Source organism: Notolabrus celidotus, chromosome 12, assembly GCF_009762535.1.
Source record: "Notolabrus celidotus isolate fNotCel1 chromosome 12, fNotCel1.pri, whole genome shotgun sequence".
Lineage (NCBI taxonomy): Eukaryota > Metazoa > Chordata > Actinopteri > Labriformes > Labridae > Notolabrus > Notolabrus celidotus.
Window position 1 is genome coordinate 22,841,279 of NC_048283.1, and position 25,051 is coordinate 22,866,329.

Genomic DNA, 25,051 nt, shown 5'->3' on the forward strand with positions numbered 1-25,051 from the left:
TTTGCTTTCAAAGATTGTGCAGCTTATGGCCCGGTCACACCTTTACGATTTAGCCAGTTTAATGCTGGTGTATAAAAAAATTGGCGAGTACGCTGGCATACGTCAAATAAGTTATAGGTACGTTTTGTATAAGTTAAGAGCACGCTAAGGCACGCTGGTATACGTTGTAGTATGGGGAGAATGCAGTGTATGGATCATACGTCCAGCACACGCCTGTCATAAGTTGTAGGTAAGTTATGCGATGGTTGACACACGTTCACACACGTAGAGCTATGTGTCTGCTTGTGTGTGAGTGTGAGAAGCCTTGGAGCCCTCACTCAGTGTCAAATAGCAGAGCCTCTGAAACAGAAGCTGAAGCCAGCATGTCCGAGTCTGATGGTGTTCAACGATTAAGCTGCTGTTGTTGAATAAGATAAAGTTCCAAATGTGACGTTTTTGAAAGCGCAGTCAATAAGTGTAACTTCTTGTAAAGACCAGAGGATGTGTTCCTGCTGGTTTCACTCCTCTGACACCCTCCACGGCTCATCATGCTCTTACAAAAAGAGACAGCAGAGTTTTAAATTACACAGAAGTTTTTTATCACCAATGCAAGTGATCGTCATTAACGAGCGGCAGCCTTTTTATACACTTTGTCGGCATCATTACGCTGCCGCGCGCTTTGCACAAGTGGACTATGGTTGGGCATTAGTTATGAATATATATGTATACACCCAGAATGGAAAAAAAACATCAGCGTATGTCAGCGTTTTAGAGGCATTTCGATACGTCGGGAAAGGCTGGCTAAATCATGAAGGTGTGACAGGGCCATAAGTGAGAAGAGCAACATGTTCAATATGCAAAACAACCACTGCGGAGAAAATAATGACCAGCTCTTATTTAACAGACACCTGTCCAGGATGTACCGAGAAAAGAGAATGTCATGCCGTAGTTACTTAGATGTTACTGTCAGAAAGCAGCTAGCTATCGGTCACGTTTGTTTGTTAACATCCTGATTAAAAGCAATTGGGTTGCAGGTATTAATGCATTAATGAGACACCTGCTGTGATCCCACTGCAGCAGGAACAATGACAGCGTGGTGCACGTTTCATACAGAACGTACAGCGCTGTAACATCATTGATCATTAAATCTGCAGACATGATCAGTCAGAATCTGATGTTAACAAGTGAAATGTGCGGGTCCAGGCTCAGACGAGTACTTCCCACAGCTGGGTAACAAGTGTTTTCATTGCATGGCCCTGTGGTAGAGTCTCTGTCTGTAGGATGAATATGATACATAAATCTCAATGAGCAGAAGAAGTAAACTGAGAGGAGCATTTATTAAACAGATGTGGAAATATGACAGGAAGTCTTTGGCGCTCGGACTCTGCAGGGAGATCTTTGCAACCAGAGGATGTTTTCTCTGAGCGGCTGCATGATAGATCCCCCCTCGGGTCCAGACTCTGGTGGTGGCTGTAGACGATGCTGACACCAGATGGATGACGAATTGAAGCGGATGATTCTTCGATGGCTGGTGGAGACGAGGAGGCGGAGGGGCGAGCGAGACAGCAGCATGAGAGAGCGGGGAGATGATAGGCTGACATGGAGGGTGTGGCACAGAGCTGCAGGACAGATGATGAGACAGCTGATTCCTCAATGGCAGCTGAAACATCAGAGAGCGTGTGTGTGAGAGGAATGAATGAGAAATATATGACGACTGTGAGGCATGATGATGAACTGACTGAATTTACACCAGAGCATCATGTGTTGAATCTTTACATCTCTGACCTGGAGAAGCAAGAGAGACCATCAGGAATGAGGGATTATTTAAAGGTGTTTTGATGTCATTAACATGATGCCTGCAAGACAGACTCTGTTTAGATTTCTCACAGAAAGATACGTTTGTTACAAGGAAGCAGGAAACACTACTTACGTAAGGTCAGCAGAGATAAAACATTGTGCAGGGTGGTTACTGCGATGCTAGGGGTGAGAAAAAATGAGAGGAGGGAGATTTCTTTACAAATTACACCTAAAGATGTCGAGAATCAAGTGGAAATAACATTTTGTGTGTACAGCTGAAGTTTTCCTGACAATTTCACTCAGAGAAGAGTTAAAATGTCAAAAAAAGGAAAGTTTAAATTACATTTCTTGCAAAGAGTTGACGTCACGTTGAAGCACAAAACAGTTTCCTTGTCAAAGTGCTCGTTCTCTCGTTAGCAAACACTTTCTCTTCATGCTCTTTGTGTCTGTTTACATGTCAACATGTCATCTGCATATCTGGACTGTCTGTCATCCTGCACTATTAAGGTTTAAACTAGCACAAGATGCCAGCTCGGCTAATATCATCTTGTCTTCGTTGTGCATTGTTCTTAAAATTAAGGACATTTTATCATAAACTGAAAAGCTGCCTGAGATACAGCAGTGCCTCCTCTGTTTGCTAACCCAGTGATTTTCAACCTTTTTTGAGCCGCGGCACATTTTTTACATTTACAAAATCCTGGGGCACACCACCAACCAAATGACACAAAATAACACTCTAACACAGTACATATAAAACATATAGTTGATAATATAGTTTCGAAATGTATTTATACTCACTTAGTGTGAAACCTGGGCCTGTTTCGATGAACACAAAATGGATATCCTGGCACTAATGGTAGAAAGACACACACGAAGCTCTTCCTCAACAGCTCTCAGTCTCTCTCTGTTTTTAGTTTTTATCGCAGTCAAGCTTGAGAAGCTCAGCTCACACAGATATGTGGTTGAAAACGGGAGCAATGTCAAAATAGCCTTGTTGGCCAGAATGGGGAACTCCTTGGCAACAGATAACCAAAAACTGTCCAAAGGAAGATCAGCAAAGTTTAGCTTTGAACCACGATCTTGTTTCAGTTCAATGAGTTCCTCTTGCTCCTTTAAAGTCATGTCCTTTCCAGGAACGGATGCTGAGCTGTATGGGTCCCTAAGCCAGTCAAGGCATTCTGTGAAGGCTGAAGAGAAATAAAATGACAACTTCTCCTCAAGAGTTTTCAAATGTGTGCCAATCACCTGGCACATCGCAGCAGTGTTGCCATCATGCAGTTTCTCAGTGAGTGGGAACATCTCAAGGTTGCCACGCTGCACATGTTGTTGCCAGAGCTGCACCTTTAAACGGAATCCGTTAATTTTATCAGTGCTTGTAAGCAGGTTTTCATTTCGCCCTTGGATCCGTGTGTTCAGTTCATTCAGATGATGAAATATATCAGCCAGGTATGCCAGCTTTGCACACCACTCATCACTTGCAAGCAGCTTTGAGTAATCGGACCTCTCGTTTGTCAGAAAAACTTTAAGTTCCTCTCGCAGCTCATACACACGGGCCAGCACTTTGCCGCGCGACAGCCATCGGACCTCCGTGTGGAGCAATAAGACTTTGTGTTCCGCTCCCATTTCCTCACACAAAGACGCAAATAAGCGACATTTCAAAGGTCGCGTCTTCACAAAGTTCACTATGCGCACAACATCATCCAACACAGGAGCTAGATCTGCTGGCAAGGTCTTTGCAACGAGGGCCTCACGGTGCAAAAAACAGTGCGTAACAATAACATCTGGGTTTCTTTCTTTGACCCTACTTACGAAGCCTTTGATGCGCCCGACCATGGCTGCAGCTCCATCAGTGCAGACACCTGTGCAGTTTTCCCACGTAAGCCCGCTTTTGTCAAGATATTCCGACGTGACCCGAAATATTTCCTCTCCTGTTGATTTTTCTGGCAGTGCCTTGCAAAATAGGAAGTTTTCTCTAATAGCTTCTCCATCCACAAAACGCACGTTGGCCAAGAGCTGACAATGTCCACTAATATCCGTCGACTCATCAAGTTGCAAGGCAAATTTCTTACTGATGCGCATTTTTTCCAAAACAACAGTTTCGATGTCCGCAGACATGTCATCAATACGTCTGGCAATTGTGTTATCTGAGAGAGGCACTTTAGCTATCTCTTTGGCCGCGTCAGGGCCGAGCATCTCATTTACAATGGCTTAACAAGCTGGCAGTATTAATGTTTCTGCCACAGTGTGGGACTTTTTAGATTTAGCTACGAGTTCAGCAACAAGGTAGCTAGCTTTGAGGGCTCTCTCGTTTACCTTTGTGTTTTTTCTCAAAAAAGTAGCCTGTTTCTCATTGTTTGTACGTAAGCGTACAAAATAGTCCATCGGCTTGTTTTGAACGGAAGGGTGTTTCGTTTGGAGATGGCGTTTAAGCTTGCTTGGCACCATGGCGCTATTGGATAGCTTCTCACCACACACCAAGCACAGCGGAGTCGGTGCTGTTGCATCCCCGGTGAAAGTGAATCCAAATGAAAGATAGCTTTCGCTGTTGCCTCGAGCTCACCGTCTTGTCTTTTTTCTTTTGTCGACCACTCATACTAGGGCCTTCATCTGGGTCAGAATTTGGTCCAGGGCCCTGTTCGGCATTTGCATTTTCCCTTCTCAAAAACTTCTCCATCACTGTCACTTGCTTGTCTTGCTGTGATCCCAAACTGTCACTGTCACAGTCACTGTCACGTGTCGCGCAGCACTAACTCTATTGTCTATCGCCCTCTGCTGCCACCAACTGAAATAGAAGAGTATTACATTATCTGCCACACTTTATTGCAGCATAGACACCCGACAATGGTTAATCAGGTGATATTAGATAATTTCCCACGGCACACCTGACGATCTCTCACGGCACACTAGTGTGCCGCGGCACACTGGTTGAAAATCACTGTGCTAACCATACCTGCATGCAGTGAATCACCTCTGAAGTGGAAGAAGAGCTAGACCGTGCATCAAACTACAGCTATTTGTAACGTAATGTTTAAATATCTAGCTGATTATTAGTGTTAAGGACTTCAGACGTCACTCAAATCAGTTTTGATACGTCGCTAACTAGCACATGTTCACAGATCAGTTCATCCAACTCAAATAATTCATCTCTAAACCATCCACCCTCTCTTCTGGTGTACCCCAAGGTTCTGTCCTTGGGCCCATCTTATCATCATCTACCTCCTCCCTCTTGGTCATATCTTTCGTAAACGCAACATCCAATTCCACTGCTATGCTGATGACACCAAGCTCTACTTGTCCACCAAACCCACCTCCTTTCTCCCTACCACCTCCCTTCCGACTGTCTCCATGACATCAGATCCTGGCTCACCAACAACTTCCTCAAACTAAACAGTGATAAAACAGAGTTCCTTCTCATTGGCACTAAATCCACCCTTTCAAAAACAAACAACCTCTCCATCCTCATTGACAACTCAAGTGTCTCCCCCTCCCCCCAGGTTAAGACTCTGGGTGTCCCCCTTGACAGTACACTGTCATTACAGTCCCACATCAATAGTGTCACTCAGTCAGCATACTTCCATCTCCGTAATATCTCTTGGCTGCGTCCGTTTATCTCAGTTAACACCCTGGTGATCTCCCAACTAGGCTACTGCAACTCCCTTCTTTTTGGTTAAACCAACAAATCCATCCATAAACTTCAACTGGTTCAAAACTCCCCCGCCCACATTATCACCAGAACCCCCTCCACCAGCCACATCACACGTGTCCTGTAGCAACTCCACTGGCTTCCCATCAAATACTGCATCATCTTTAAGATTCTGTTTCTCACTTTCAAGGCCATCAACATCCGAGCTCCTCAGGACCTCAGTGAGCTCCTCCATACCAAAATACCCACCCGTAGTCTCAGGTCCTCCTCTTCAATCCTCCCACCTGCTCGCTCAACCACCATGGGGTCGAGAGCCTTCAGCCGCTCGGCCCCCTGCCTCTGGAGCTCTCTCCCCCAGGACGAACAAAATTCCACCTCAGAACTCACCTTTTCCGCCAAGCCTACTCACTTTAATTTGTCTCTATGGGACTAGAATGACTTCACTTTAATTTTTCTAGCATTGTATTGTTATTCTGTTGTATTTATGTATTTAGTTACTGTTGAGTGTTGTTTTTAGTGTTCATATGTTGTAAGGTGACCTTGACCTTGTCCAGAAAGGTGCCTATAAACAAAATGCATTATTATTATTATTTACCTGCATGCAGTAAATCACCTCTGCAGAGGAAGGGGAGCAGAACCGTGCGTCAAACTGCAGCTATTTGTAACGTTATGTTTAAATATCTAGCTGATTATTATTGTTTAATACTTCAGACGTCACTCATATCAGTGTTTAATACATTGCTCACTAGCACATGTTCACAGATTAACCCTTAGCTTCATGCTAGCTAAGGATCATCCACCTCCTGAATTGTGAGCTGAAACCACTTCACTGTAGAGTGCATCCACCCTGCTCCCTCAGAGTAGCACTTCACTGTGTGATGAGAAACAACAACAACAACAGAGATGAACTCGATGCCGTCGTTTTAAGTCTCTGTAATAATAATGATAATAATAATGAGGTGTATGTTGTGATGCTAGTTAGGGACTCTTCTGATCACAGGATGTTCTCATCAGGATGTTCTTCAAAGAGAACGTCTGCAGCTCTGCAGGTAGGTCAAAGGAATGTATTGACAGGCTCTACCAGCCCACAGGCACCGCTGAGAGTTTAAGTCAGAGCTGATGAAGCTGACCCCCTGTCGGGACTGCTAGCTCACATGCTAATAAGCAGCTAAACACAGAGCTTCCATGGGCAATCACACTCCTGTCCCTCCAGCTGGAAGATAGCATTGATCAGAGCGTGTGTGGTGGCGATGTTTTTAATCGGCTCAGAGAGAGAAAGGAAGAGCCCGCTGAGAAAATGTTCGAGGGAGGTTAGGACGCAGACGCTGATAAACACACCCAAGAAAAACTCTGTGAAAGAGACCGTACAAATTAAGACAAAGCAAACCAAAGGGCTGATGTTGCTGATTTAAAGACACAACTCTTCAGATCAGAGAGAGGTTTAAAGGTTTATTCTAACTCGCTGTTTGCATGATGTTTGGATAGATTAATGTATAAGAGATGAGACCGCTTTGAATGCTAATTAAAGCACATACAGAGTAAGAAACATGTCTTTAAAGCTCTGCAGCTTGGTGCAGTCTGCTCTTGTTTTGTGTCTGATTGCAGAGATGAGCTGTCAGTATCCCCTCTCTCTGCTGCACAGACCTGCACCAAGCACTCTCATGCATGGAAATAATGGACGGTTTATTTCGGTACACTGACTTTGTGATTTCAAAGTGCAGAGACTTCCTGTGTGGTTCTTTAGAAAACACAGCAGTCTTATTGCAGCAGCACATTTCTAATAAAGTCCACACCAAGCTTTTTTTTAGAAGAAGGGATCAGAGTGAGGAAGAAGCTGCTCACCTTCATCTCCCTCTCTGAACATCAGACCAGTAACCTCTTATTTAGACTCTGATTTAAAGTCTGCCGTGTGATTGATTCATGCACGGAGCCAGTGTTTCACACTAGCAGCAGCCAGCGGCTCTCCTGTCTGAAGTGAAGATGAGCTGGAGCCGCTCGCGGAGGTGTGAGACTGTCTTTGAGCCAGTGTTGACAGGCGAGTGGCAGGTGACCGTCTGCCCGGCGCTCTGTCATGTCTGAGGGGCCGTAAAGGCAAGAGATGAGGTATTCTTCCTCCCTGAAGGACGGCAGGCCCTCACAGAGTGTCTTTGAGGTTTGTTTTCTCAGCTATATTTAATTTGGAGCTGCAGAGTGTTTGTAACCTGGAGATGGAGCTGTGTGGATATTCTCTGGAGGATCAGCTGCTTCGTGACCTCTCTCTCTCTCTGGGGAGACACAGTATTCCTGGGGCCCGGGTTTCAAGGAGGGGGCACACCGCCGTGTGTGTGTGTCTACGACGGAGTCGGACGACAGTTGAATTAATAGATTTTCCGCAGAGACTGTAAAAAGAAGCTCACTCTGCTCGTTTCTGTGAGGAATTATCCTCCGGCGAGCACTCTGACATCTAATGTGGCTCCTAAAATGTCAGATAAGGCAGCGCGGGATATTTTGGGGACATTAGCTTGACATTAACACTAATGATGTTGGAATGTGGATACAAGCTGACATCTAGCACTCGTCCCAAATGCCTCATCATTCTGCTGTTGTCTGCCGCAGCCGGAATGGCCCAAACATTTCATAATGTGCAGTATCAGGAATGTATAATTCTTTGGATGTAGAGTCATTATGTAGCGACTAAACCGAGAGAGGAAGCTGAATGAAACCAGCAGAGATTTGTTTTCTAACACACTTCATACACACTGAAGTTTTTTTTGCAATGTATTGATTGCATCAAAATCACTTTTTTTTTTTGTTGCTTTTTTATAGACCCCCTTTCTCTTTTTTTACCCTCTTTAGCTTTTCTGTGTTGATATCTTTATTTCTGTGTCCATCTACAATCTTAAACACAGAAACACACTAGTTTTACCTCATTGATCAGTGGGTAGTGAGAATAGGTGAATAAATCTTTGAGCAGTGACCCGTGGAAACATCCAGAGGAGTGGGCTGAGCCTCTCCAGGTGATTTGGTCATGGACAGTGGGTCCGTACTTCACAACTTTGAAAAGCCCTTTTCCTTTTGGCAGGTCATGAAGTGTACACTTCTCTAATGTCTCACCTTCAACATTAATGTCTCAGAGGCGTGATAGTGGACCAAGTTGTCTCTCTGCTGCACTGACACTGGAGGTAGAGACAGAGAAGCAGATGAGTTTTTCTCTACTCACATCCTGACGTGTCGTATTTTATTGTATTATTATATATATTGTGTCATAAGTAATAAAAAGTCTTATATGTTTCTCTAGTCAAGTTAATATTCCTCTAAAAGTACCTCTAACATCGGACTTCCACCAGATCCGTGTCAGGTCTGAGGTTTTCCCACTGTAATTACTGAATGATTCTCCTCCTCCTGTCCTCATCTATGATGTCTATGTGGTCCTCTTAAAACCTCTGACCTGTTGGGGGAGGCCTGGCCCCGCCCATCAAGATGGTTTGTTGTTGTAGTTAAGTGAAATACGATCTGGTGATAACACAGAGTGTTTTATTTTGAAAATGAACCGGATGTTCTCATTTTGTTTTGGTGCCTGACTTCCTGTCCCGCTCCATCTGCTCTGTTGAGATTGATGCGTCGTGCTCCGGCATCCGGCAAAAATAGAAGTCTTGTGTATCTGATCTGGAGGGCTCCGACCTGCTGGATCAGAGACGCAGCTGGATCGTAACGGAGCAGATCCAGTGGAAGTTAACACATTGACTAGAATAGAAACCTATCAGATCCGGTACTGTGATGGATTGGAGATGGACCAGACATGAATTCCTTATTTTTTTTTTAAAGTTCCAGAAATATTTGTGAAAAACCATGTGTGTGTCAGACTGACAACCTCTCTATTTCCATGTTGCATAAAGGTAGTCTGTGTTTTGCACTCTGCCTCCTGGTGGATCATTGGAGCATTGCATGAATCATTAGTAAAAGACTAACCTCACTGAGAGCGTGGAGGTTAAAAACACCTGTCTGATTCTCTTGGATTGAGAGCGTTCAGTCTCAATGTATATATTTATGGCTTACACACACCTCTCCTTCCCTCCCACATTCAAACCAACACTCCTCGGCTCTTCGCTAGCTACTGATCACTGTTCAGTGAGTGTGTCCCGTTACCGTCAGGACGAGATATCGACCTGAACATCTGCTTAGAAAAGACTCCTGAAAACAACAGGAAGGAGAGTCCTCCTCCACTCCGTCTGCTCATTTCCATTTCACAGGCTGCACACAAACACACACACACACACACACACACACACACACACACACACACACACACACACACACACACACACACACACACATACACACATATATACACACAAACACACACACACAAACACACACACACACACACACACACACACACACACACACACACACAAACACACACACACACACACACACACACACACACACACACACACACACACACATACACACATATATACACACAAACACACACACACAAACACACACACACACACACACACACACACACACACACACACACACACACACAAACACACACACACACACACACACACACACACACACACACACACACTGAGCTGTTTTGTGCAGAAAATGGAGGAAAAGTATATATACTGCATCCAATATTTACAGCCAATTATGGTCCAGTAAAGCGCCCCTCCATCATGTGTGCCCTTCTGCATCGTAAACTGCCGCTGCAGGTGATTGAGTGCTGTGGGACTGAATGATTATGCTAATCATTAGCTACTTTCAGCCAGGACAGGTGTTTGATCATCGCAGAGACAAAGGGGAAGAGCTGCTTCAGCCTCTATATTAGCCTCATCATTGCAGCACCGGCAGGAACAAGACATCCAGTATTTGAAGCATTGACAACTTAATTTATCCAAGTGATGGCTTGAGAAAACAGCTCTCTGTGCCGTAAATAATCTTTACAGACTCCCTGCAACGTTAAAAAGACAATGTACAGGAAGAGCAGAGTCAGAGGGGGAATCAATGAGTCTTTTCATGGTGTTTTCAAATGTATTTTCATAAACCTGTTATTCAAAGCTCTTTCAAACCGCCTCAGATTAACCTCTTCATACCTGCACACACTCACACTGACAAGGTGCTGGTCTCATTGAGGGGAGAGTTTGGGGTTCATTGTCTTGCTTTAGGACACCATAGCGTGATGAAAGAAGGCGTGGGTCATCTTCTAGAATATATTTTAAGATTATTTTATTGGTTTTTAAATCTCTTAATGGTCTTGCTCCTTCTTATTTATCAGATTTGCTTTTATCATATGAGCCAGTGAGAGCCCTCAGGTCTCCCGGTAGTGGACTTTTAATTGTACCAAAAGCTAGAACAAAGACTCACAGTGAGGCAGCTTTTTATCATCACGGCCCATGTCTGTGGAAAACCCTACCTGAAGATCTGCGGGCTGCACAGAACATCTAAATTTTTAAAGGCACACTCAAGACTGACGTTTTTAGTCTCGCTTTAACTGAGTTTTATTCTTATAACAGTTTTACTCACCTTACTTTATTTATTTATTATCTAGTTCAAATTTTAGTCACTTTTTATTTATTTATTTTAAGTATAGCATCTTATTTTCTTTTAATGGTTTAATATTTTAGTGTTTTAGAAATGTATTTTATTTTAGTGAGTTGAATTTCCTGTGTTGAGTTTTAACATCTGATGTTTCCTCCAGTGTTTCCTCATTAAGATATCATGAGAGCGTTTCTTTAGTTCGTTCAGCAACTTCTTTTTTATTTTTCATTTATTTATTTATTTTATTTTTATTGTTATTGTTATTATTGTTGCATAAATTCTGTTCGTAACCTTCTGATTGTGGGGTGGGTTGGAGGTTGGGGGTCGGGGCTGGGGCTGGGATTAATCAATCAATCAGACTTTATTTTTATTTTCATGTATGTCTTTTTTTAAATGTATTCTATTTTAAGTTGTTTGAAACACATTAGAGCCCATAATTCCCTGTCCAGTTTGACAGCAGCAATAAACATATTTACCTGTTACCTGTTTATTCTACAGGTCCTTCCTGTTTCTGCGTCACCCTCAATCAGAGATATGAAGTCATGAATGTATTACATGACAGATAAAAGCACCTGTGAGTGATCAGACATAAACCTCTTGGGTCAGAAAGGTTGGATAAATGTCGGCATAAACATTTTTTCATAATCTCTTATTACAGCTGAAGCCTTTTAGTGTATTCTTAAGGTTCTGTTTTTGCAGCTCAGCTCCGTGTAAAGGTTGTCAGAAGGTGTTGGTGTTATTTAAACCTCAAAGTCAAAGGTAACTGTACCTGTTTGTATAATTATAGACGCTTTAACCAGAGCCTTTGTTTCTACTAAGCACAGTTTAGTAGCCTGAAGCTTACAGGAGATGAATCACAGTCTGTGAGCTCTGAACGCCCACCTTACACCAACCTTTCAGCCTCTGTGCATGAGAGAGATGTTATATTTACCGGCATCAAAATAAAGATTTCATTGAACATCAGGCAGGCAGCAGATATGAGACCTGCAGATCATGACATCAGCATTTACCTGAGGTCCTCCTGTGGCAGAGGCCTCCTCATGAGGCTTCAGGAGTCTGGACGCTATGCATGCCTTTTATATTATATTAGATAGATTGCAGATTAAATTGCATTGTTGCATGTTTTTATATTTTAAACGAGTGATTTGAATCTTTATCCAAAGTTCCGCTGTTCATAAATGTTGGTAATTGTTCATCAGACTGCAAAGAAGAAGAGACTCAGAGGAGACTGAATGTACGGCCGCTAACAGTGCAGACAGTGATACTAGTAATGTTGTGAATGCAGGAAATTCTGATGCTACAAAGCAGACCAATCACAGAGCTCGCAGTCTGCATAGTTTCATTATGTAGTTACATTTTATAAGGGGGTGCAAGTCAGGTTACAAGTGTAGGCTTTTGCGTAGGTACTGGGCTACAAGGAGCTCCGGGGTATGGAGGTCAGATTTAGATCAGGTCTGATCACACCATGATGGAGGACCAAGCAACAGAGACGTACGCCTCGATGACATTTCATAAATTTATATTAATGCTGCATGTAAACAGACGGATGAGATGATGTGAACGATTCTCCGTCTTCACCTCAGATGCTTTTATTCTTCCTGTTTCGAGTCTCTCTCCTGAGTTTGCACGCCATCACCTCTGCCTGCTTGCTCTGAGTGAATTGTGGTTTAGTGGGGGAATCATTCAGAGCAGAGTTGGGTGTGTGTGTGTGTCTGATTGGTCCTGATTGAGATCAGGTGTGAGGAGTTTATATATACATGTGAGTGTCACAGCTCTGTGCTGATTCATTGTCTCACCTTCAGAGACTGTGAGAGCTTCCCTCTGAATATATGAACACTCAGTGTGTCTGTATGGAAACTGCTGAAGATCTTTTTTCTGCAGGTTTCAAAGCAGTTTCTAGTTTCTATAGGACAGTAGTTGGTTTTCATTGGGCCTATTTTTTTGTTTTTTTAAGTTATATTTTTTGGCCTGTTTGCCTTTATTTTAGAGGACAGCTGAAGAGAGACAGGAAATGTGGGGAGTAGAGAGTGGGGGAAGACATGCAGGAAATGGTCGACCGGCCGGGAATCAAACCGGCGACCCCTGTTACGAGGACTGTAGCCTCTGTATGTGGGGTGCTTAGACCGCTAGGCCCCCAGCGCCCCCATTGGGCCTATTTTCACCCAAGCGTTTTCTGTTAACCCTTTAAAGTGACTTCGGCAGCGCTGGTTTAGTTCACCTGGCTCCAGTTTTGTTTTGGTTGTTTCTTCTGACGTTCATACTGAACGTAAATTGCTTGGAGGCTGTCAGGAAAAAATAAAGAGGGCAAAGTTGGTGTGAATGTTTTGGTTGTACTTGAAAAACACACGCATCCCACCCTGGAATTTTGAGAAGACTTTAAGGAGTTATGAGCGTATGTAAATACAACTTAGCTAGTTCACTGACAAGCTTTTCCAGCAACTTCTCCGAACAGTCAGAAAATTGGTCCGTTACTGTTAAAGTAAAGGGGGATAAGATGCTTAACCTTTACAGCACCTGCATGTGGTCGCACCCAACAGGAAGTATATAACCGGGCGCTCTTTCTTGAGTGATTGCTGCTGCTGAAGTTTATTGCTTAGTTATACATTACTGAATATTCTTAAATAAATGCTCACCTTGGGTTTGCTTAGTCTCCTGCCTCTGTTTGCGTTCCTCTAACATTCATCTTGCAGAGGATTGTTAAAATGTCTAAACTGGCTGGGGAGAGAAACTGCAGTGAACCCTCAGAAATATGTGGCAAATATGGAAATGCATCACATTTCGTAATTTCAATACTTCTGCAAATCAAATGAACATTCAGCGGAGCCAGATCATTTGGATCGTCTGAGGGCTGAACAGTTGTCACAGGATGCCGTTTGAATGCTAAACATGTCAGCGTGTGACAATCAGCCTTCTGTCTCCTGCGTCTCTCTGATTCTTGGGGGTTAATGCCTGAGCACAGATTTGCTCTTATTGCTTTCTGCCGGCAACTTTAATCAAGGACTGTGTAGGACAGGCATGAAACGGCGACACTGCGTCGGTAAGAGTGCCCGCGTCATCAAAATAATAAGTCATCCCCAACAACCTTGACTTCACTCGCCTCTTTGATTTGAGGATTCTTTTTAGCACCATCACACAGATGAAACCCTGATCCCAGAGTAAAGCTGGAAGGGAGATTGGAGCAATTTTAGGATATATGAGACGATAAATGGGCAACAATTGGAAGAAAAGTCTCCCTCTCTGATAGTCAGCTCCATGTCTTCCTCCTTAGTCCTCCTGAAGAGTGTTTTCTGCTTCACGTGCTCACTCAGGACTGTCCTGCAGGTCCACAGAAGCCCTGCGGTGAGACGATGGCACGCATTCAGGCTGATCACTGAAGGTGAATGACTTTCACTTGCGAGAAGCTGAACCTGAAAGCTCAACAACAAAGCCGGCAGCAACTTTTATTATGCATACGGGGAAACTGTGAGACTTCTTTGGCAGATTCAAGGTCAGATTTCACAGAGAAATCTCCTCGGAGAACAGAAGTGGCTCTGGAGTTTGTCCAAAGTAGCATCTCTGCCATCTGGTCACAGCCGTCTGACAGTGATTATGAACACACACCAAATGGAAGCTTCTTCTTCATGTGCTTCAGAGCAGCTCGCAGTAAAACAAACTGTCTGCAGTATTCCTCCACATGAAAGAGAGCTCACATCAATCGTTTGGAAATGAAGATTTAGCATTTCTGACTCTTGATTAAAACTTCCTTCATGTCATTCACACTGAGAGTATTTATTTTAATCACCGAGGGGAAAAACTCGAGCTGCGTTCAAGATGTCAAATAATTATGCTTACAGAAACACTTCAGCTGAAAGTGAACGCTGTCTTTAAATCTGACCTTCTTTACATTCATGCAGCTGTTGAACGTTGGTGATTGACCCGAGTAATATATGTTATATAGGATAAGAAAAAGGCTCTTTTGGCTTTTTTATTTCCTAGAAACACATTCTATGGTAAATTAATGTTGTAAAGGAATTTTCAATAACCAAATAGAAATATTAATATCAAAAGCAGCGGCCAAACAACTTCAACTCAACTCAAACTTTCTTGTCATTCATCTGGATATCTTGTATACAGCTGAACGAAACTGCGTTTCTCACATGGCAGGTGCAAAGTAGTTCAAGTGCAAATAAAACAACAGACAAACAATACATGGACAACAAAGACAGAATATAAAAAACAAGACGAAACAACAACATGAGGACAGACTAGAAAAGGGCTGACTATGTGAGTTAAACTAAACTAAATGTGGACAATAGAGTGACCCGGATAAGCAGAGGAAGATGGATGGATGGATGGTAATGTTTCATATAGAGGCGCTTCAAGTGAAGCAGTGGCTTGAGGCCCCAGACCAAGAGGAGATCCAGGGTGATTCCTAAGGAGAGGTGCCTGATAACTTAAGGCTCTACCTCCCATACTACTTTTGAATGTGTGTCATCCCAGCAGCTTCGTCTACTTCTTCCACTGTCTGTGCAAACAAGACAAAGCTTCTGCTCGCTGTTTTCACTGAAAACACATTCATGTCGTTTGTTTCACTTTCAGATACAGGACATATTTACAGCACGTCTTCACTTTATACTCTGAGTGTGTTTTTGTGTGTGTTCTTGTGTGCGTCTCTGTCCAGTCAGCATTTTGCCGGCACATCCGTCACCATCTGAAGCAGCAGAACAATATGTCTGTCTCTTCTGTCCTCACTGAGTGTGACAGGAATTTACTCAGTTTGCCAGAAGTCATCATCAGCAAAACGAAGAAGACAGAGCTGTATGGTGGAAGACATATTCTGTGACACAGTGTGATGTCTTATTAGATGCAGTGTGTGTTTGTGCGTGTGTGTGTGTGCGTGTGCGTGTCGGAGGAGAAATATCTGGCCCTTGTGTTATCCTTGTCAGCAGCCCCTTGAGGCTAAATGTACGAGTTCTGTGCCGGCGCCTCCATTGTGCGTCTCCTTAAAAGCCTCTGTTGTGATCTTTTATATTCTATTGGCTCGGTGATGAATAGGCTGCAAATAGGCGGGCGGGAGAAGCATCCGTTTATCATAATCACTCTGAAAATAATATGGGAGATCCATAACAATGTTGGCCCCATCTGCAAATTCAGACCCAGGAATTGAAGTGAGGTGTCACGCTGAGACAAGAATTGTGTCTGTGTAATGATTAAATTCACACAAACAAAGAAAAAATCGACTCAGCTCTGAGAGCTGCAGAGATGAATCATTTTAAAACAGAGTAGCTAAACAGCCAAAGAGCAGGCGCGGTGTGATCTATCATCCATGTGCTTCAAACTCTAAAGTGCTCTCATTCTGCTCTGTTTAACTAAGTCCACACAAATGTAACACCCGCTCAATTAACGTCCATATTATCATCTTCTGCTCGACATATTGGGACACTGACCTGCTGGAAATGTGCAGATTTAAAGCGTGCAAATCATCAACCATGCAAAAATGTAAAATCCTGTGAGATGATCCAAGAAGCTGCAGTGTTCGCTTTGTGCACGATATTTCAGATTTGGCTGGAACAAATAAAGATGACCTCTTGTTCATTGATATAAACAGTGATTTAACCTCAGAGAACAAACAGGGGCTGTTGGTTTACTGCTGCTCAGTCAGGTATGATCTCTATTGTGACTCCTGTTTAAACAATACAATCAAGTCGAGTATACGATCAACCAAGGACGAAATTTTGATTTCAGAGGTGGGGAGGGTGATGGCAAAATAATTTTTAATAAAACTCTAACTCTTTCAGTTCACTGTGTTTTCTAGTAGTTCTTCTAGTTTTCTAAAGCTACTTTTGAGTTTACTGTTCCCTTTTTTGGTTTGACTGGTTGTAAAGCATGTAGCAAAACATTATCACCCAATTCTGTTTCACCTTGTTAGTCAACTTCACTCCAACTCAGTACCACCAATTTTACACTTATTTTTGGAATATATGGTAAACAGACCTCATTTTGTAACTGCAAGCTTATGAGACTTGCTTTTGGTATGATCTGTACATTTCTCCACAGCCTTTTTCAAATTTCTGAACCCAGCAGAGACAAATGCTAAATCAGCGTTTTTCGCCAGTGAAGACTTGTCAAGTTGAAATGCTTTCACACTGTAAAAGCACAGGACTCCATTCACACTATGACAGTAATGAATCCAAGGAAATTCTTTAAACCATTTCTCTTGGAAATGTAAGCTTCTGTTTGCAAGTTTTTGAACTGCTTTTTCTTTTGGATTAGACTGATATGGCTCAGTTATCTAATCTGGCCCTGCTCTTCCATCTTGTGCTCCTTTACTGCCTGAGCATCCACTGACCCCTGGCTGCTGCTGATCCAGCTAAGATAAACATAACAAAAGGTTGAATATCTATGAGCAACTTATAATTTAATAAATTACAATAATGACGAAAAATATTGCCAAATAAGCTAGTTTGTCACCCCCTCCCTACTGTGAGTTCCTGACCAAGCTCATGAACTCACTGCTTAGATGTTACTATTTCTTACCAATATCATCACCCTAACATTTGTCACAATGCTTAATCTCATGACTAACACAGGTTTGTTCTTTCAACCTCCCTGTGAGCCTTCAGCCTCTCCTCCTACATCTCCTCCAGCTTCTCCTCCTCTACCTCCTCCAGCCTCTTCTCCTCCATCTCCTCTAGCTTCTCCTCCTCTACCTCCTCCAGCCTCTTCTTCTCCATCTCCTCCAGCCTCTTCTCCTCCATCTCATCTAGCTTCTCCTCCTCTACCTCCTCCAGCCTCTTCTCCTACATCTCCTCTAGCTTCTCCTCCTCTACCTCCTCCAGCCTCTTCTCCATCTCCACCTCTCCTCCTGTATCTCCTTCTGCATCTCTACTATTCGTCACCTGACAAAAATATATTGATGCATGACATGAACAGTGGGACAATTTGGGGTGCAACAATCATCAATTTTGATGATACGGTTATAGAGGAAAAAACTTAGTTTCACAATTATCATGAGTTTGGATGTATAAAATCACATTTGTAATCTGAGGTTTTGTTGTATTTTTAATAATAAAAACAATAATAACAATAATAATAATACATTTTATTTATCAGTACTTTCAATAAAACTCAAAGAAACTTTATAAGAGTATTGAGAGCTCTGTAATTGATGAGGAGGATCTTGAAGTGATATGCTGCTTTATTGGGAGCCAGTGAAGGTGTTGCAGGATGGGTGTAACACATTTCTTTGAGTAACTTACACTTTGACTTCTAAAGAAGTCTCTTATGTCCACTTTTCTTTTTTTTAGACATCCTGGCTGCGCCTATTTAACAAATACACATACACACATATACACTCACGCACGCACGCACATCTGATATTACAATCCTTCTAGCTGACGTGACCCAGGCAGAACAAACGCCCAATTTACAGTGGCAGATTAATAAGGACTCCTCCTCGGCAACTAGAAGACCGGTGTGCAAGCAAGATGGAGTGACAGCGGGGACGGCCAATCACACAAGAAACTGCAGAGCCAATCCAGGAGCTTGTGGGTGGTCCAAACTAAGGGAAACAGGCTTCAGCATGTCTATGGGGTTCAGCTTCAGCAGCCGTTTTCCGCTTGATCCTAGTTATATTGACTATAAAGGGCAAACAAGACTAAAATTTGACTAAAACTAAAAAGTATTTTCGTCTAAAAACTGAGGCTAAATCTAAAATAGTTACCATGATTAATACTGCAAGGAACCCCATTCAATTAAATGTTAAAATGTTCATTTTTACAGCAAAGGTAATGTCTACTGTAGTCTGCATTTCCAACATGGCAGCTTCCATCTCTGAGTTTCAACAGCCCTCTTCAGAAATTATTGGATGCTGCTTCAGAGACCACGTCCATGTTTCCTTCAGTCTTTGCTCTGTGCATGTAGCATTCACATCTCTGTAGTTAGTAGCAGAGACACATCCATGGACAGATAACCTGCTCGTAAACTAACGGTAACCACGTGTAGTCTGAGCCTCGGGGGAGGTGTCACAGACACCCGGCAGGTAGTGAGTTTATTAAACCCGACGCAGCCGTGGAGAGAGAAACGCTCTCACTCTGCAGCTCAACAGTAAATCAAGAGACAGCGATGAGAGAAAGAGGAGGCTGGGAATGCTTCGCTGTAATATTTATGAATCGTCCTTTTGTTGTGGCAGAGCTGGGAGACAGACAGCAACGCAACATCCGTCCCTGGAGCTGGAAGCTATTTGAATGTTGAAAAATGCATGAGTGTTTTTATTGATAGGAACACAGATCGCCCTTTGATGGATGGAGCCTGATACCTCAACACAAACAGGAGGGAGGGGGAGACCAGCTCCTTCTTATGTGTTTACTGTCATTAGGCTTTATTTATAATGCCCTGACTGAGCGCGTGGGCGAGTGTGTGTCAGTCTGTGAGAGGGTCATCAATAAGAACTGGAACGCCAGCAGAAAACATATTAGTCACACATATAACTGAACAAAACACTCCTCTGAACTGAGTTTTTTTAATACTCCGACATGGAAACAGACCCTGCAGACACGGCGAGAGAAACAAGCTAACGACTTGTAACGACAGGAAACACAGCTAACGACAGGAAACACAGCTAACACCAGGAAACACAGCTAACACCAGGAAACACAGCTAACAACAGGAAACACAGCTAACGACAGGAAACACAGCTAATGAAAGGAAACACATCTAACAACAGGAAACACAGCTAACACCAGGAAACACTGCTAACGACAGGAAACACAGCTAACGACAGGTAATACAGGTAACGACAGGAAATACAGCTAGCGACAGGAAATACAGATAATGACAGGAAACACAGCTACTGACAGGAATCACAGCTAACGACAGGTAACACCGCTTACAACACCTAACACCAGGAAACACAGCTAATGCTAGGAAACACAGCTAACACCAGGAAACACAGCTAACACCAGGAAACACAGCTAACGACAGGAAACACAGCTAACGAAAGGAAACACAGCTAACAACGGAAATACAGGTAATGAAAGGAAACACAAGTAACGACGGGGAATACAGGTAACGACAGGAAACACAGCTAACGAAAGGAAATACAATGTTACAACGTTACAATGTCATTTAGCAGACACTTTTATCCAAAGCGAGTACATACGAGAACAAGAACAACACAAGCAAAGATCTAGACAAGAGAAAACAAGATCAGTACGAGTAACAAAGTGCTTTAAGTCAATTTGGATGCAGGTACTGCCAAGCAGTGTAAAGGCAATGCACAAAAGTAAGTAAGGATTTAAAAAAAAAAATTTTTTTTATAATAATAAGGAAAATCTACAATGAAGCAACCAAACAATTTAAGACCTTCCATTATCATCATCAACAATTAACATCACCACAATAATGACCAAAGTCCCAAGTTCTGGGTCACTCAAGAGCTGAACTCAGATTCCCAGAGTAGAGAAGGACAGTGCGCATCAATTGTAGCTGGAAGACATGATCTGCCACTGGGGACAACAGTGGAGAACAGTCTAGCTAAGTGCATAGTGCATCCTAAAGAGCTGGGTCTTTAGCTGTCAGATACTGATAAAGACAGAAAATACAGCTAACGACAGGAAACACAGCTAACGACAGAAAATACAGCTAACGACAGGTAACACCGCTTACAACAGCTAACACCAGGAAATACAGCTAAGGCCAGGAAACACAGCTAACGACAGGAAACACAGCTAACGACAGGTAACACAGGTAACGACAGGATATATAGCTAACGACAGGAAACACAGCTAAAGACAGGATATATGGCCAACAACTGGTAACACAGCTAACGACAGGTAACACAGCTAACGCCAGGAAACACAGCTAACGACAGGAAACACAGCTAACGACAGGTAATACAGGTAACGACGGGAAATACAGCTAGCAACAGGAAATACAGATAATGACAGGAAACACCGCTAACGACCGGTAACACAGCTAATGACAGGAAACACATCTAATGACAGGTAACACTGCTTACAACAGCTAACGACAGGTAACACAGCTAATGCTAGGAAACACAGCTAACACCAGGAAACACAGCTAACAACAGGAAACACAGCTAGCGACAGGAAATACAGCTTACGACAGGAAACACAGCTAACGACAGAAAATACAGCTAACGACAAGAAACACAGCTAAAGACCGGAAATACAGCTAACGACATGAAATACAGGTAATGACAGGAATCACAGCTTACAACAGGAAACACCCCTAACGACAGGAAACACAGCTAATATCAGGAAACACATCTAACGATAGGAAACACCGCTTACAACAGCTAACACCAGGAAACACAGCTAACGCCAGGAAACACAGCTAACGACAGGAAACACAGCTAACAACAGGAAATACAGCTAACGGCAGGAAACAGCTAACGACAGGAAACACCGCTAACGACGGAAAATACAGCTAACAACAGGAAACATAACACCTGACAGAGTTTTTCAGCTCAGCTTCAGTTCGTGTTGCTCGGATGTTGAAAGTTGTGTGATGATTGTGAATTTTCAGTAAGTGGAAACATTGATCTTAAGTGTTTTGGATGCAATAAAACAAAATTTCCTCAGACCACAGACCTTTGTCCGTCTCAATCTGATTCAAACCTTCAGATCATCATCATGATCATCATCATCATCATCATCATCATCATCATCATCATCATCATCATTCGGGGACACGGAAAGAGAAAGATTGGAAAATGTTCCTCCTCTCTGGCGTTGCTAAGCAGCAGTCATCCAACCATAGCCGGTCTGACAGGCGGGCCACTCCTTGAATACCATCAGCGGGGTAAAGATGGAGGCGCTGAGAGGGTGGCAGGGACTCAACTCACACTGAAACACACACTCACACACACATCTCACATTCCCTGAGACTAGAGGACCATCAGCCGGATGGTGTATCAGTCGACTAAGAGGCTGCACTTCATTCTTTTCTTTGTCTTATGATCCATTTTCATGTGGAAGCTTTTTTTTTCCTGCACTGGTGGAAGAATTAAGTTCCTCTGTACATACTCCAGCCCATTTTTATTGACAGATTTACATTCCTCTACACCATAAATCCAGTAATCTCTGAATTATCATGCTTAATCTCCGGCAAACTGTGACTATAAGATCTTCAGAGAGTGATCCTTCGCTGCTCGCAGATTTATTAAAAGCTCTTTCTGGTGTCTTGAGCAGATTTCATCAAAGGACCTAGAACGTCTTTTCTTTAAACTTATATACACACTGAATACACACACTCACTGAATACACACACACTGAATACACATGCTTTACAGTATTTAAAGTGAGAGACACTGCAGAGATGTTAGAGCTCTGTTTCCCACCAAGGCTTTTGCGTTGATACAGAACACAAACTCTGTCAGTAAGTGTTGCATGGTAGTATTTGTAGGTGCATGATTCTTCTTCAGAGGACACAATAGATTCCTCTTTAATCTGGGAAGGCTTTGGGATCTTGTAGAAAGAGCTAAAAGAAGGATGTTTAGTATTTTGGTATCAATTATAGACCAGTAAACCTAAAGCCATATTGATACCTGCTGCGATACCTCTGCAACACAAATTGAACTCCTAGGCACCCAAAACTGGTTTATGTTGTTCATTTTGATTTTCAGCCCATACAGAGAATACAACCGTCCTAAAAAATATTTTTGAGACATAAAACAAACTTTGATCATGCTCCGTCGGCATGTACTGTTTTTTTTTTTTTGTATTTTGGTCATTTTATGGGCGTCAGTCATCGTGCAAGCTCCCCGCCAACAGTCCTCGGACTAATATGAAACAAACATAATGTTTGCATTTTCATAAGACGTCACAGGGACTTGATGTCAGTATTTGCAGAATCGTGCATCATATTCTCAGTGTGGTTGTCTGAGCAGGCAGGTTCTTGGACACCAGATGTTGAGGCCAATGACAGACTTTGTTTAACGACATCACGAGATCTTTCAAATCAAACAAAGTTCAACAAAAACGAATAACCTAGGCAAAACGAAGCAGCAGAGGCAACCAGGCTGAGAGAGAGAAGATGTTCCAAACATTACAGCTGAGCTTCCACATGGGTAAACAAACAACAACACAAGGTCTATCAAATATCCAGTTTCAAGGTCTTGATGCACCTCACTGGCACCTGGAAGCTAACCTATGTAGCACCACACAGATACAAGCACGATCTCACCTGTTCACCACAGCGTGCTCCTGAAAGATCGGTCTAAGAGAAGTTCATTAATCGGGGAGAAAAGCAGGACAAGCTTCATCAGAAGTGCCAATCTGGACTTCTTCTTTATTGAAATATAAACCATAAGGATGAGGCAGTGGGAGGTGCTGATGTGAGCCTGGAGGTACAGTGCCTGCGGAGAGACATTAGGCTGCAGGCTGCATGCAGTAGGAACGATTTATGGTCTTTGCAGATTCTCTGTGAATCTGCTAAATGAAAACAATCCAACCGTTTCCCGACATTTACGACTCCTAGAGAGAGGGGAAAAAAGGCGATGACGTGGTAACAACATTTGCGCCTCTCACCCTGAGTGTGACATCACAGCAACATGGCCAACACGTGGATAAAAGCTGTTTCATGCCCAAAACTTTGATATTATTGTTGGTAAAAGTGTGCATCCTGAAATCAGAGCACTCACACAGGACTTTCACCATGTCCGGTCCGTCTCCGATCCAATGCGGTCCGGCTTCGTGCTCTCTGGTCCGTCAACACCCATCGGTTGCGTTTTCAGAACACAGCACGGAGCAGGACTGCCGGATAGCTGGAGTCATGCGACCAAGGTTTTCCTGCAATCACTAAATCAAGGATTCTCCTCCTCCTCTCCTCATACATGTTGTCTTTATGGTCCTCTGAAAACCTCTGACCGGTTGACTCCAGGCCTAGCTCCGCTCATCATGACATTTAATTGTCAAAGTTACGTTAAAAACGATCTGACGGTAACACAGTGTTTTATTCTGAAAATGAACCTGACTTTTTCATTTTGTTTGGTGCCTGACTTCCTGTCCCACTCCATCTGCTCTATTGAGATTGATGCGTCATGCTCTGGCATCAGGCAGAAATAGAAGTCTTGTGTATCTGATCCGGAGGGCTCTGACCTGCCGGATCAGAGACGCAGCCAGAACGCAAAGGAGCGGATCCAGTGGAAGTTAACACATTGACTAGAATAGAAACCAGATCCGGTGCTGTGACGGATCTGAGACGGACTGGACCTGGTGGAATTTGTCACCTCTGCAGCTGACCTCATCTCACTTTAAGATCAACATGTCACAGAGTTCATAGATCAGTGCAAGCACATGTGCAAGTTACAAAGCGTGAGTGCTGTGCATGAAAACAAAGAGTGTCAGTCTGAAAATGGAAACAGCACTCAGCTGAGCGTGAGCAGCTATGCAGCTGGTGAAGAGTATCTGCCTCTGTATGGCATGGATTTCTTTTTATTGCCTTAAATTCTTAAGAGCTTGATACTTTTACTTTTTAGTGAGAATTTATTGCAGCCAGAAGCAGCTTCAGAATAAACCAGCAGAGCCCTTAAACCCCCTGCAGCTGTGTTTACCTGTGGCAGTGGAGGTGGGAGTCGGTACACAGCAGAAAGTTTGATGTGATATTTGTTAGTGAAAGCATGAGAGATGAGCTCCCCTCAGCCGGAGCACTCTGTATTGATTAAGCTCTGTTTGATTGCAGGATACATAAGTTTTAATTAATCATGGGGGTAATCAAAATGGCAGAGATATTCCGGGCTCACAGCAGACTTTCGGGACCAATCGGAGGCACTATTGATTAACAACTTTTGGCTTTCTCCTCCAAAGAGACACTCCTGCCGATGGAGGCTGAGAGATTGACCTTTCAGTCCCAAACAAATCTTTTCTCTTTTTATCTGTAACATTGAAATGCCTCCTACACACACACACACACACACACACACACACACACACACACACACACACACACACACACACACTCCTCCTTCACACACACACACACTCCTCCTTCACACACTCCTCCTTCACACACGTAAATCCTCTGCATCCTCCTGTGCAGTAATAAGTCTCCAAAACAGTTACATCAAAGTCCTTTCAGAAGTACCTTTGGTCATTTAACCGA